The sequence below is a fragment of the Hyla sarda genome, chromosome 5, assembly GCF_029499605.1.
Source record: "Hyla sarda isolate aHylSar1 chromosome 5, aHylSar1.hap1, whole genome shotgun sequence".
NCBI classification, from domain to species: Eukaryota; Metazoa; Chordata; class Amphibia; order Anura; family Hylidae; genus Hyla; species Hyla sarda.
In genome coordinates, this window is record NC_079193.1 from 169502837 (window position 1) to 169518048 (window position 15212).

Consider the following 15212-nt stretch of genomic DNA (forward strand, 5'->3'; position numbering starts at 1 on the left):
ACCTGGGATGGAATTGCTATGAAAAACCGTGCAGGAATTTTGTGCAAAATCAGCTGGGAGAGATTTAATAAAAGTGTGGTGCAAGCATTTGTGGTGCAAATATTTTTCTCATTACACCAGTGATTCCCAAGTGCGGTCCTCAAGTCCTCCCAACAGGTCACGTTTTCAGGATTCCCTTAGGCTGGGTTCATACTGCGGAATCTCCGGGTAGAATTTCTGCCGGAGATCGAGTGTGCGGCACTAGGACCTGACGGACTGCATTGCCGTCCCCATAAACGGCAATACATTTCTGGGTTGATCTTTTTGGAGAACTGCTCAGAAATACATTGCCATCTATGGGGACGGAAATGTAGTCCGTGTGGTCTTAGTGCCGCCGGCTCGATCTCCGGCACAAATTCTGCCCAGAAATTCCACAGTGTGAACCCAGCCTTAGGGTCCATTCACATGGCAAAATTTCCGCTTGCAGAATTCCGCCTCAAATTAAAGCCCATAGAATTCTATGGGATTCCGCACTCCCATTTAAACTTCTGAATTTCCGCAAGCGGAAGTTCGGAAGTGTGAATGGGCATGCGGTATCCCATAGAAGTCTATGGGTTTTAATTTGAGGCGGAATTTCTGCCTTGTGAATAGACCCTTGGAGATTTAAACCCGTCCAAAGGAAAAGTTGTTGAGTTGCCCATAGCAACCAATCAGCCTGCTTCTTTCATTTTTTTAAATACCTGTGAAAAATGAAAGAAGCGATCTGATTGGTTGTTATGGGCAACTGGACAACATTTTCTCTGCACAGGTTTTGATAAATCTCCCCTTAGTCTTTCACAGGTGATTTTACTGTGGCGATGCCTTGAGCATAATTATATCACCTGTGAAAGACAAAGGATATCCTGAAAACATGACCTGCTGGAGGAACTAGGTGGCGGAATTCTCATGACTTATTAGTAGAGATGAGTGAACTTACAGCAATTCAATTCGTCAGGAACCATGCAGCTCGGCAGTTGCTGACTTTAGCCTGCATAAATTAGTTCAGCTTTCAGGTGCTCGGGTGGGCTGGAAAAGGTGGGATACAGTCTTAGGAGACAGTCTCCAGCCCACCGGAGCACCTGAAAGCTGAACTCATTTATGCAGGCTAAAGTCAGCAACTGCCGAGCTGCGTGGTTCCTGACGGATCGAATTGCTATAACTTCGCTCATCTCTACTTATTAGGTAGGCATTTATATCAGAAATTTGCTTAACCTCCTAAGGACACTGGGCGTATCCATACGCCCCCGTTTTAAAGTCCTTAAGGACTGAGGACGTATGGGTACACCCGTGGGAATGCCGGTCCCCGCCCGGCGATCTATCAGCAGGCAACCCGTGCAAACCCCTTGGGGGGTCCTGGGAACCCCCCATTTCAATTCAAACAGGCAATTTGCAGCTATTCCGGGTCAATCAGGTCTCTAATGACCTGGTGACCCGGGGAAAAAAGGGTGAATAGGGCTGACCTAGACAGCCCCATTCACCCTTAGGGTGCATTCACACGGAGTAATTCAAGAGGAATTTACTTGAGTAATTCCTCTTGAATTCTCCACTCCAAATTAATTCACATCTCCTCTGCCCATTGACTTTAACCCCTTAAGGACTGAGTGATTTCACGTTTTTGCATTTTCGTTTTTTCCTCCTTGCCTTTAAAAAATCATAACCCTTAAAATTTTACACCTAAAAATCTGTATTATGGCTTATTTTTTGTGCCACCAATGCTACTTTACAGTGACATTAGTCATTTTACCAAAAAATCCACGGCAAAACAGAAAAAAAATTCATTGTGCGACAAACTTGAAGAAAAAATGCAATTTTGTAAATTTTGGGGGCTTCCGTTTCTACACAGTACATTTTTCGGTAAAAATGACACCTTATCTTTATTCTGTAGGTCCATACGGTTAAAATGATACCCTACTTATATAGGTTTGATTGTGTATTACTTCAGAAAAAAATCATAACTACATGCACGGAAAATGTATACGTTTAAAATTGTCATTTTCTGAGCCCTATAACTTTTCTATTTTTCTGCGTTCAGGGGGTTATGAGGGCTCATTTTTTGAGCCGTGATCTGAAGTTTTTAGCGGTACCATTTTTGCTCTGATCAGACTTTTTAGTGCTATAAAAAGTGATAAAAAATGCGCTATTTTGGACTTTGGAATTTTTTTGCGTGTACGCCATTGAACGTGCGGTTTAAAAAGCAGTATATTTTTATAATTCGGACATTTCTGCACGCGGTGATACCACATATGTGTATTTTTATTTACTCTGTTTTATTTTGTTACTAGGAAATGCCGGGTGATTTAAACTATTAATTCAGAAGGGAATACCTGAAAGGGTTAACTTTATTTTTTTACACTTTTTTTTTGCAAACTGATAGGTGCCATAGAGACCTATCAGCTTGCAATGGCTGATTTCATTCACAGACTGCTGCTTTGCCGTTGCCATGGCCATGGCAACAATCAGTGAAATCGGTGATTGATTGCTCCAGCCTGTAACTCAGGCTGGGAGTAATCAATCGGAGCCCGGACGCCGCCGGAGAAGGTAAGAGACCTTCTTCTCTCCGGGTAGCTGATCGGGGCCTCGCGATTTTATCGCGATGACCCCGATCAGCCCGACTGAGCAGCCGGGAAGCATATAGTTTCACTTTGGATGCGGCGCTCAGCTTTGAGTGCCGCATTGGAAGGGTTAATAGCGCGTGGCCGAACGATCGCGGCCGCGCGCTATTAGCCGCGGGCCCTGGCTGTGAATAGGCGCCAGGACCATCCCGCTATGACGCGGGGTCCCGCCGGGACTCCGCGTTATAGACAGGGACGGCACTTAGGACGTTTATGAATGTCCATTTGCGGTAAGGGGTTAATGTTTTTTCCGCTGTCCTGTTCACACTGCCGAAATTCTGCTAGCGGAATTCCGACGCTGAATTCCGTTCCGCTTGAAGAATGAGCATGTTCATTCTTCAAGTGGAATCAGCTAGCAGAAATCAATAGAAGACAATGGTAAAAAAAAATTCCGCCCAACATCGTTTCCGCACGGAATTCACGCGGAAATAGCTGAAAAACCCTTCACTTCTTTCTCCCCCATTTCCGCGCGCAATTCCGTGCAAATTTCATGCGAAAATAAAATTCTTTTTTCCGCCCGTAAATTTTTCGGCATGAATTACTCTTGATTTACTACGTGTGAACGCACTCTTACCCAGCAGGAGTGAGGTGGCACGGGTGCCGCCTCACGATCACGTGATTGATCGGTCAGAACGACAGACCAATCACGACCCTGCTGGGCGGCGATCGGGACTGCCATGATGGCGGCCATCGGGGCCGGCGGGGGTATCCTACCTTGCCCTGGTCTGGCGGGGCTCCCCTCAGGATCGGTGGCGGCGACTGGAGAAGCAGGATCAGTGGCAGCAGCAGCGGCAGGATACAGCAGGAGGTGAGGCCTGTTAACCTCCTGCTGTTACTTAGCAACAACTCGCAGCATGCACAGCCAAAGGGCATGCTGGGGGTTGTAGTTATGCAACAGCTGGAGGCACATTTTTTCTATCTCAGCATGCCCTTCAATGCATGCTGATTGTTGCAGTTTTGCAACAGCTGGAGACACATTGGTTGTGAAACCGAGTTTGTTACCTAACTCAGTGTTTTGCAACCAGTGTGCCTCCAGCTGTTGCAAAAATACAACTCCCAGCATGAGAGACTGTACATGCTGGGAGTTCTAGTTATGCAACAGCTGGAGGCACACTGGTTGCGAAACACTGAGTTAAGTAACAAACACTCAGTGTTTCGCAACCAATGTGCCTCCAGCTGTTGCATAACTACAACTCCCAGCATGTATGGTCTGTCAGTGCATGCTGGGAGTTGTAGTTTTGCAACAGCTGAAGGGTACATTCACACGGGCAGGTTTACAGCGAGTTCTGCTGCAAGTTTGAGGTGCGGCAAATTTTCCGCCGCAGCTCAAACTCCCAGCAAGAAACTCACTGTAAACCCGACCGTGTGAATGTACCCTAAAAACACTACACTACACTACACAAAATAAAAAGTAAAACACTACATATACATATACCCCTACACATTCCCCCCCCCCCCCCCCCCCCAATAAAAATAAAGTTTTTCCAAAACGGAGCCTACAGCTGTTGAAAATCAACAACTGACTGTCAAGGCATGCTGGGAGTTTTGAAACAACTGGGGACACTCTGTATGGGAAACACTGCCGTGGGGTATTTTTGTGGCGGATTCAAATCCACAATTCAGGCTTCAAATGCGCATGGAGCTCTCTCGCTTCGGAGCCCTGTCGTATTTCAAGGAAACAGTTTAGGGCCACATATGGGGTGTCTCCGTACTCGGGAGAAATTGTGTTACACATTTTGGGGGTCTTTTTCTGCTTTTACCCCTTATGAAAAGGTAAAGTTGGGGTCTACACCAGCATGATAGTGTAAAAAAAAATTATTTTTACACTAACATGCTAGTGTTGCCCCATACTTTTAATTTTCACAAGCAGTAAAAGGTAAAAAAGACCCCCAAAATTTGTAACACAATTTCTCCTGAGTACATAAATACCCCATATGTGGGCGTAAAGTCATAGCAAGCATAACATCCAAGTCTCAATAAATAGACAACATTTTGGTGCCAGGTACAGATAGCTCCGCCCACTGGGCGTGGCCAAATCTGGTGAAGGTATATTGCACATAAAGAAAGTTTATAATAGATTTATATAATCATGAGAAAGATTGTAGGGAACATACACAATAATAAGTGGTGTAGAGTCCAATTTTAGGGATAATAAAGATGAAATACAAAGTTGCAAGGCACGTACTGGAGATACAGCATGGCGCATGCGTCACATAATAAAATTAATAGTGGTGACGGGAGCGGGGAGATGTGCAGCTAAGCCGGACTTCGTGATCTCACCCATCACCGGCTCTCGTGTGCTACGGCACGAAGTTGGGTGATGTTAAGTTTTTTCCAATCTGTGAAAAACGCCATGCGCATGCGCAAGTCTACGGTCGCGCATGCGCATAGCACTTTTCACAGGTTGGAAAATACTTTACATCACCGGTGATGTAACGTTTTTTCCAATCAGCGTAGCATACGCTAATAGCGTAGACTCGTGCATGCGCATGGCGTTTTTCACAGATTGGAAAAAACTTTACATCACTGTCTTAGCTTATCTGTTATCTGACGCATGCGCCGTTCTGTATCTCCAGTACGTGTCTTACAACTTTGTATTTCATCTTTATAATCCCTAAAATTGGACTCTACACCACTTATTATTGTAAATGTTCCCTACAAACTTTCTTATGATTATATGAATGTATTATAAACCTTCTTTATGTGCAATATACCTTCGCCAGATTTGGCCATGCCCAGTGGGCAGAGCTACCTCTACCTGGTGCCAAAATTGTGACTTGGATGTGTTATGCTTGCTATGATGCCATTATAACTGAAGAAGGTTATCCAAGGCTAAATAAAGTAATTGTCGTGCCTACTACCATCTCAACAGCTGGAGACACATTGGTTGTGAAACATAGGTTGTGTCCTAACTTAGTGTTTTGCAACCAGTGTGCCTCCAGCTGTGTAAAAAGAAAAATACAACTCCCAGCATGCACTGAGAGACTGTACATGCTGGAAGTTCTAGTTTTGCAACAGCTGGAGGCACACTGGTTGCAAAACACTGAGTTAAGTAACAAACTCTCAGTGTTGCACAACCAATGTGCCTCCAGCTGTTGCATAACTACAACTCCCAGCATGTATGGTCTGTGAGTGCATGCTGGGAGTTGTAGTTTTGCAACAGCTGGAGGCTTGCCCCCCTAAGTGAATGTACAGGGTACATTCACACAGGTGGGTTTACAGCGAGTTTTCTGCTGCAAGTTTGAGATGCGGCAAATTTTCTGCCGCAGCTCAAACTACCAGCGAGAAACTCACTGTGAACCCCCACCTGTGTGAATTTACCCTAAAAACACTACACTACACAAAATAAAAAGTAAAACACTACATATACCCCTACACAGTCCCGTCCCCCCCAAATTAAAAAAAATACCTCTTGTATGGCACTGTTTCCAAAACTTCCAGTATTGCTGGATAGCCACTGACTGTCAAAGCATGCTGGGAGTTATGCAACAGCTGGAGACACCCTATTTGGGAAACACCGCCATAGGGTATTTTGGTGGCGGATGAAAATCCCCAATGTAGGCCTCAAATGCGCATGGCGCTCTCTCGCTTTGGAGCCCTGATGTATTTCAAGGAAATAGTTTAGGGCCACATATGGGGTATTTCAGTATTCTCCTTTTACCCCTTATGAAAAGGTTAAGTTGGGGTCTACACCAGCATGTTAGTGTAAAAATGTTTTATATTTTTATACTAACATGCTGGTGTTGCCCCATACTTTCAATTTTCACAAGCGGTAAAAGGAAAAAAAGACCCCCAAAATTTGTAACACAATTTCTTCTGAGTACGGAACTACCCCATAAGTGGATGTAAAGTACTCTGCGGGCGCACAACATGGCTCAGAAGTGAGAGTGCACCATGTACATTTGAGGTCTAAATTGGTGATTTGCATAGGGGTGGCTGATTTTACAGTGGTTCTTACATAAATGCAAAACAATAAATACCCACATATGACCCCATTTTGGAAACTACACCACTAGTTCGACCATAACAAGGGGTATAGTGAGCCTTAACACCCCACAGGTGTTTGACGAATTTTCGTTAAAGTTGGATGTGAAAATGAAAAAAAAAATGTTTTCACTAAAAGGGAGAATAGGAAAAAAGCCCCCCAAAATGTGTAGCCCCATTTCATCTGAGTAAGAACATACCCCATATGTGGATGTAAAGTGCTCTGCGGGTGCACTACAATGCTCAGAAGCGAAGGAGTGCCATTGGGATTATGGAGAGAGAATGTGTGCGAAATTGAAGGCCATGTGTGTTTACAAAGCCCCCCATAGTGCCAGAACAGCGGACCTCACCCCCCCCCCTCACATGTGACCCCATTTTGGAAACTACATCCTTCACAGAATTTAATAAGGGGTAGAGTGAGCATTTCTATCCTAAAGGTGTCTGACAGATTTTTGGAACAGTGGTCCGTGAAAATGAAAAATTACATTTTTCATTTGCACAGCCCACTGTTCCAAAGATCTATCAAACGCCAGTGGGGTGTAAATGCTCACTGCCCCCCTTATTAAATTCTCTGAGGGGTGTAGTTTCCAAAATTGGGTCACATGTTGGGGGGAGTCCACTGTTCTGGCACCACGGGGGGCTTTGTAAACTCACATGGCCCCCGACTTCTATTCCAATCAAATTCTCTCTCCAAAAGTTCAATGGCGCTCCTTCTCTTCTGAGCATTGTAGTGCACCCGCAGAGCACTTTACAGCCACATATGGGGTATTTCCATACTCAGAAAAAATGGGGTTACACATTTTGCGAGGATTTTTCTCCCATTACCCCTTGTGAAAATGAAAAATTTGCGGTAACACCAGCGTTTTAGTGAAAAAAATCTAATTATTAATTTACATGTCCAACTTTAGTGGAGATTTGTCAAACACCTGTGGGGTGTTAAGGCTCACTGTACCCCTTGTTTTGTTCCTTGAGGGGTGTAGTTTCAAAAATAGTATGCCACGTGTTTTTTTTTTTTTTTGCTGTTCTGGCACCATAGGGGCTTCTTAAATGTGACATGCTCCCCAAAAACCATTTCAGAAAAATTCACTCTCCAAAATCCCACTGTCGCTCGTTCCCTTTTGAGCCCTCTAGTGCACTCACAGAGCACTTGACATACACATATGAGGTATTTCCTTACTCGAGAGAAATTGGGTTTAAAATTTTAGGAAGATTTCTCTCCTTTTACCCCTTGTAAAAATTCAATAACTGGGTCTACAAGAACATGCCAGTGTAAAAAATGAAGATTTTGAATTTTCTCCTTCAATTTGCTGCTATTCCTGTGTAACAAATAAAGGGTTAACAAACTTTTTGAATGTCATTTTGAATACTTTGAGGGGTGCAGTTTTTATAATGGGGACATTTATGGGGTATTTCTAATAAGAAGGCCCTTCAAATCCACTTCAAAACTTAACTGGTCCCTGAAAAATTTCGATTTAGAAAATGTTGTGAAAAATTGGCAATTTACTGCTGAACTGTGAAGCCCTCTGATGTTTTCCAAAAGTAAAAACATGTTGACATACTGTATATGGGAATCAATATATAATTTATTTGGGATGTCCATTTTCCTTATAAGCAGAGAGATTCAAAGTAAAAAAAAATGCAAAATGTTAAATTTTTTCATAAAATTTTTGAATTTTTCACCAAGAAATGATGCAAGTATCGACAACATTTTACCACTAACATAAAGTAGAATATGTCCCTGAAAAAACTATCTTGGAATCAGACTGAAAAGTAAATAAAAGCATCCCATAGTTATTAATGCTTAACATGACAGTGGTCTGATGTGCAAAAAATGGCCGGGCCCTTAAGGTGAAAATGGGCTGGGTCCTTAAGGAGTTAAAGGGGTATTCCAGGAAAAAAAACTTATATATATATATATATCTATCTCAACTGGCTCCAGAAAGTTAAACAGACAACAGCCCTTCAGCAGCCCATAAGTACTGAAAGGATTAAGATTTTTTAATAGAAGTAATTTACAAATCTGTTTAACTTTATGGAGCCAGTTGAAAAAAATAAAAAATAAAAAATATATATATATATATATATATATATATATATATATATAAGTTTTTTCTTGGATAACCCCTTTAACCCCTTCCCGCTATAGCACGTATGCATACGTCCAAGCATCCGACATGTTCGCGCATTTGGACGTACGCATATGTCCTAGCGATCTCACGCCGCGGGTCGCGCAGGAGATTGGCGACTGGACCCGGCTGTTAATCACAGCCGGAGTCCCGCCGCAGCTGCCGGAGCCGCGATCGCACTGGTACCGGCATCATTAACCCCCTAGATGCCGTGATCAATCCTGATCACGGCTTCTAGGGTGTTGACAGGGGCAGCGCTCTCCCCTGTTTACCGACGGCGGTGCCGCGATACGATCGCGGGTCGCCATTGGTTGCTATGGCAGCAGGAGGTCAGATCATGACCTCCTGTATGCCTGCTATGGAAGCCTGTGAGACCCAGCCAGAGGCTGGATCGCACAGGCTGTAGTGTGTGCAGCTCATCAGGTCATACTGTGCTGCAGTACAAATGTATTACTGAATAGTATAACCTGTAAAAAGTGTAAAAAAATAAAATAAAAAGTTCTTCAATAAAAGTATGAAGTGTAAAAAAAAAATGCCCCTTTCCCAATAAAAGCCTTGTATTATCACTAGAGATGAGCGAACTTACAGTAAATTCAATTCGTCACAAACTTCTCGGCTCGGCAGTTGATGACTTTTCCTGCATAAATTAGTTCAGCTTTCAGGTGCTCCCGTGGGCTGGAAAAGGTGGATACAGTCCTAGGAGACTCTTTCCTAGGACTGTATCCACCTTTTCCATCCCACCGGAGCACCGGAAAGCTGAACTAGTTTATGCAGGAAAAGTCTTCAACTGCCGAGCCGAGAAGTTCGTGACGAATCGAATTTACTGTAAGTTCGCTCATCTCTAATTATCACCAAAAACTATCAAAAACACAAATCATATACATAATAGGTATTTCCACGTCCGTAATGATGTGTACTATAAAACTATCATGTAAATTATCCCGCACGGTGAACGCCGTAAAAAAAAACATTTAAAAAAGCGCAAAATTCGTCAATTTTGGTACAAATAGAGGAATAAAAAGAACAAAAGGTAGCATGTAGCACAAAAATGATACCAATAAAAAGTACAGCTCATCCCGCAAAAAATAAGCCCTTAATCAATGGCGTCGGACGAAAAATAAAAAAGTTACGGCTGTTGGAAAATGAATGGCAGAAAAAGAATTTTGCTCAGAAAAGGAAAAAGAACATAGAAAGCTAAAGGTCATAATCGTACTGACCCACAGAAATTTTCCAGTTTTTCACAAAAAATGCTGCATGTGTCAACAAAAAAAAGGTATCACTTATATAAAGTACAATATGTCACGAAAAAACTATCTCAGAATCGCTCTGCTCAGAAAAAGCATTCAAAAGTTATTACCATTTAAAGAGATACATGTCAAATTTTTAAAAAAGAGCCTGGTCATTGAGGTAAAAAATGGGTCCGTCCTTAAGGGGTTAAAGCCCAGATGGCATTGGCTCTGCACTTTGTCAGCAGATTCTGATACTCTATATGAAACCCTGCCAGACAACTTACACTGTGCCCTCTGAATATAAACCTTCCACACACTGCGCCCTCTGAATATGATACTACCATACACTGCGCTCTTTGAATATAAACCTTCCACACACTGTACCCTCTCTGAACATACTACCACACACTGTGCCCTCTGAATGTAATAAAACCACACACTGTGCCCTCTAAATAAAATCTTGTTTTACACTGCACTCTGAATACAATACTGTAATATATTGTGGCCCATAAAAACCATACCACCCCAGAAATTCCTTATAATATATACCATATCTCTGAAATGCAAAACACTCTGTGCCCCTCACATATAGTAAGAATGCCCTGTCCTGTGCCCCCTCTTATAAAATATAGTAATGCCCCCTCTCCTATCCCCCCACATATAATAATTATGCCCTACCCTGTGCTCCCCACATAATAATTATGATGCCCTGTCCTGTTCCCACCACATAATAATAATGCCTCATCCTGTGCCCCTCAGATGTAATGCCCACGTCCTGTGCCCCTCACATAAAATGCCCTGTCACATGCCCCTCACATATAATGCCCCCCGTCATGTGCCCCACAGATATAATGTCCCTGTGCCCTCTCACATATAATACCACAGTGCCCCCTCACATATAATGCCCTAGTTCTCCACACATAGTAAAAAAAACAACAACAACAATACTTACCTAATCTACGGTCCCACTAGCAGCTCTCTCCCTTTCTTTATCCTTGCAGCATGTGAACTGCGGGTACTGGATGTCAGGCAGGTCCGATGACTTCACATCATCGCGCCAGCCTGCCAGAGATATCGTTCGCGCTGCTCACATGCTGCAAGGATGAAGTGACTGCAGCGTGTGAGAGTGAACGGTATAGCGGGACGCAAAGATAGTGAAGCGTTGCTTGGGTGAAACCATCGCGGGATAACTACCTGCTTGGTGGTGTCACCTCACTTGGGGGATGTCACTCGGTGCGGTCCGCACCCCCCAAGCAATGTCACTGATCCATATGTTTATTCTTTCTGTGGACTTTGCATGGAATGCATTGCAGTCTATGAGATGGCGCATTCCTGTGTGGTCCTTCAGTCTCTGGAATGTCCGCACAGAGATTTTCCAGTGTCTGGCTGCCAGAGCCCTCAAAATTTTCAAAATAAAGAAGAAGCAACCCTAGTAATTGTGCCACTTTTTCCATTTGTCTATGTTCAAAATGTTGCAAACTTTTGCTTCTACAGGCTGTATAGTTTGTTGTGTATCTTACCTGTATAACTAAACTTTTTTTTTTTAACCTTTCAGACAAGCCAGCCCCCTGATGATGTGTGCAATCCATCTGAATGTGCCGCTGCACTGGTGTTCAATGCGTCCCCTGCTATCACATGATCTCAGCAGTCTGAAGACAGTGGGGGATGCCATGAGTGCTGGTGCAATGGCATGTACAGCTGGATGGCAAGAAGAGAAAAATCCAAGCACCCTGTGACCAGCTGATGTCTAAAACCAAACAGAATCCTCATAAAGGCTTGAGACAACAGTCATCCAAAGGAATGCTGAACCTGGGGGCATGAAAAGAAAAAAACAGTGGGTGATCCACCAGACACAGATAACATAAGCAAGTGTACATAACTTTCCATTAAGGGCACAATACTGAAAATTAAGAAAATAAAACCTGGAATACCCTTTAAACTAATATACTTGTACAAAGTAAACTCATTTGCATCTGCTCTCCTTTTTTACTCCAGCCTGTGTAAGTTGCCCTCCAAGGTTTCTCTATCCCCTGTCCACTCTTTAAGCTGTTATCTGTAAGACTGGAACAATTCTAATAGTTACACATCCACACCGTCTATCTGGTGTAGGATTCTATTGTGGCACTTGTAGTCCGCTGCAGGCATCCTCCATTGTATGCATTTTTATGCTGGGGATCACCCCTAGTAACGGACTACAAGGGCAGGATCTGCTCCCCCAGTATAAATGCACAACTGCATTTGGGGTTGAGCACCTCCAGCCATTTGAGACCATGTTTTTTGTTTAAATTTTATACTTGGAGGTGTGTAAACTCCATAGTTAATGTGCCTTGAATATCTTCCAGGCAGCATTAGGGTAGCACCTGTGAGGCCATGCACCTATATTAGCCAACTCAGGTGGGGCTTGCAGCTTGCCTCCCTCCTCCCATTGTATGTGTTCTCAGTCACGCTGGAGGGTACCTGGGAGGAGTCTGTGAGTCGACCGAATGCTGCCGTAATTGCCCACTGGCCCGTTTTGCTTATCACGCACAGGTAGGATTAGCGTTAGGTCCCGCGCCATTTTGAGAAACCTTGGTGTTGGTGTGCGGGCTCTGGTATGTCCTTCATATAAGGATATGCTGGCGAATGTCTCAATTTTAACATCAGTGTTGAGGGATAGCCAATGTCATTGTATACATCTACCTCAGTAGTGCACCTAAATTTCTGTATTGTATTATTCTAATTGTTACAGATCCACACCGTCTATCTGGTGTAGGATTCTATTGTGGCACTTGTAGTCCACTGCAGGCATCCTCCATTGTATGCATTTTTATGCTGGGGATCGCCCCTAGCAATGGACTACAAGGGCAGGCTCTGCTCCCCCAGTATAAATGCACAACTGCATTTGGGGTTGAGCACCTCCAGCCATTTGAGACCACGTTTTTTGTTGTCTGTAAGACTGGAAGGACAGAAACTCCTGTTAAACAGCACCTTATGTTGGTCTGTTGTTCATTTTAACAATATGTCACAGATCCCATATGACCATCCCAAAATAAGTAGTAGTACAACTTGAGATCTAGAGATGAGCAAACTTACAGTACATTCGATTCGTCACGAACTTCTCGGCTCGGCAGTTGATGAATTTTCCTTCATAAATTAGTTCAGCTTTCAGGTGCTCCGGTGGGCTGGAAAAGGTGGACACAGTCCTAGGAGACTCTTTCCTAGGACTGTATCCACCTTTTCCAGTCCACCGGAGCACCGGAAAGCTGAACTAATTTATGCAGGAAAAGTCAGCAACCGCCGAGCCGAGAAGTTCGTGACAAATCGAATTTACTGTAAGTTCGCTCATCTCTATTGAGATCCCATTGATTGAGAACTGCAGGGATTTCTGAGGATTTTCTCCTTTAAAAAAAAAAAAAGTGCTCTAGCGTTTAAAGACTTATCCCATATCCAAAGGATGAGGATAAATGTTAGATCGTGTGTGTGTGTGTGTGTGGGGGGGGGGGGGGGGGGGATCCTTTTGGGGGAGCTGCTAGCTCACATGGGCATGAACACCTCCATTAATGTGCTGCTGAGAGACCTAAGGTATGCAGGTACCGGAAATAATAGGCCTCTACACAGTCCTGTGATTTTGCTTCCCCCTAGTGTTTATATGCTGTTGTAACACCACTCACCATAAAGCATTTATTCGAATAAGTACCAGCTGTAAGTTGTGTTCCAGCAGGATGGATTCTAACTGATAAATAATAAAGCACTGAGGATTTTACATCTATGAAACCCAAACCCCATCTTTGTATAGGGAATGAAACAGTTGACAACATAATAAGATGCAACAATACATGTATATGTCTACACAAGCATGTTTGTTGTGTGGAGCAGGATGGACGTTAGCTTACCTTGGGGAAATTCATATACAATAAATTAAACGCCACATGACTTTTTTCAATTTTCCTTAGTAGCTTTAGTAGAAATTTCTTGCATATAAACATAGTTCCAAAAACATTTTGTACAGAGAAAAATGCAAAGAAATCAAAAATTCACCCAGGTGCACCTGTTACGGACATGCTAGACTCTCGACGCTGTAGGAATTTTTAGCCCATGCCAGGGCTGAAAATTCCTACAGTGTCGAAAGTGTCCGCAACAGGTGCACCTGGGTGAATTGTTTTGATTTCTTGGCATTTTTCTCTGTACGAAATGTTTTTGGAACTATGTTTATATACAAGAAATTTCTACTAAAGCTACTAAGGAAAATTGAAAAAAGTCGTGTGGCGTTTAATTTATTGTATATGGATCTACAAGTGAGTTTGTGAGCCCTGCTATGTGAGCCCTGCTTAACAAACTACACCCACCCAGGTGTAAACAGGTGACCATTTCTATTTTTACATTGTACCTTGGGGAAATCAACAGAATTACACAGGAAAACAATGGATGTCTGCTTTTCATGCTATATGCTAGCTGATTTTTCATTAGTGCAATTCTGTATCGTTAACCCCTAAGTAAACCATTTGCCCCTATATGATGCCTTATTATGGCATGAAATTCTTCTCTTTAAATCATGTGTCTGTAACATGGAGTGTAATGCAAGACACCATTATTTTGTTCCCTCAAAGATTTGATATGAATTTGTGATGAAAACAGCCCCAAACCCTTTGTATGTGAGTTTTAAAGGTGACATGGTGGAACAGTACAGATCTGTGGAACACAAATTCACACATTATAAAAGTGACAAGTAGAACTACTTGGATATATTAGACAAGCTAGGTTACGTTCACACATACAGGATCCTGCGAAGATTTGATGCGCAGGATTTGTAACTGCAGAGTATTAGCTGTGCTCAGTCATTTAGTTTACATTGAAATCTGCAGCAGAAAATCCTGCGCATCAAATCTGCGTACGTCTGAACATACCCTTAAAGGGGTACTCCGGCCCCAAGACATCTTATCCCCTATCCAAAGGGGGTCGTGGAGGTCGCCGCTGGGGACCCCTGCAATCTAGCATGCAGCACCGACCTGAAAGTATTGCCGGAGGCGCTGGAGGTTCTCAGTCTTTTGCCTCCCGTCCACGGATTATGGTGACGCCACGACTCCACCCCCTCAATGCAAGTCTATGGAAAGGGGCATGACTGCTTCTTAGTGAAAATTATAAGGCTGCAATGTATAAATACCATTTTGAAAGTTGTCGTTCACCACTATGCCTAAAATCCTTTTACTGCACCAGATGATCTTCAATAAATGAGGATTTATATCTTGCTATAGGAGTCTAAAAAC

The 15212-nt window shown here is 43.2% G+C and overlaps 1 long non-coding RNA gene across 2 annotated transcripts in view; it reads left to right on the plus strand.

Annotated features, from left to right (window-relative positions):
* The window catches only part of LOC130273613 (uncharacterized), a 102112-nt gene extending 89086 nt beyond the window's left edge, over positions 1-13026 (plus strand). For both annotated transcript variants that reach the window (XR_008844063.1, XR_008844064.1), the window contains exon 4: positions 11525-13026. This is a non-coding gene — a long non-coding RNA (uncharacterized LOC130273613). The remainder of the gene's footprint in view (positions 1-11524) is intronic.
* The last annotated feature ends 2186 nt before the right edge of the window (positions 13027-15212 follow it).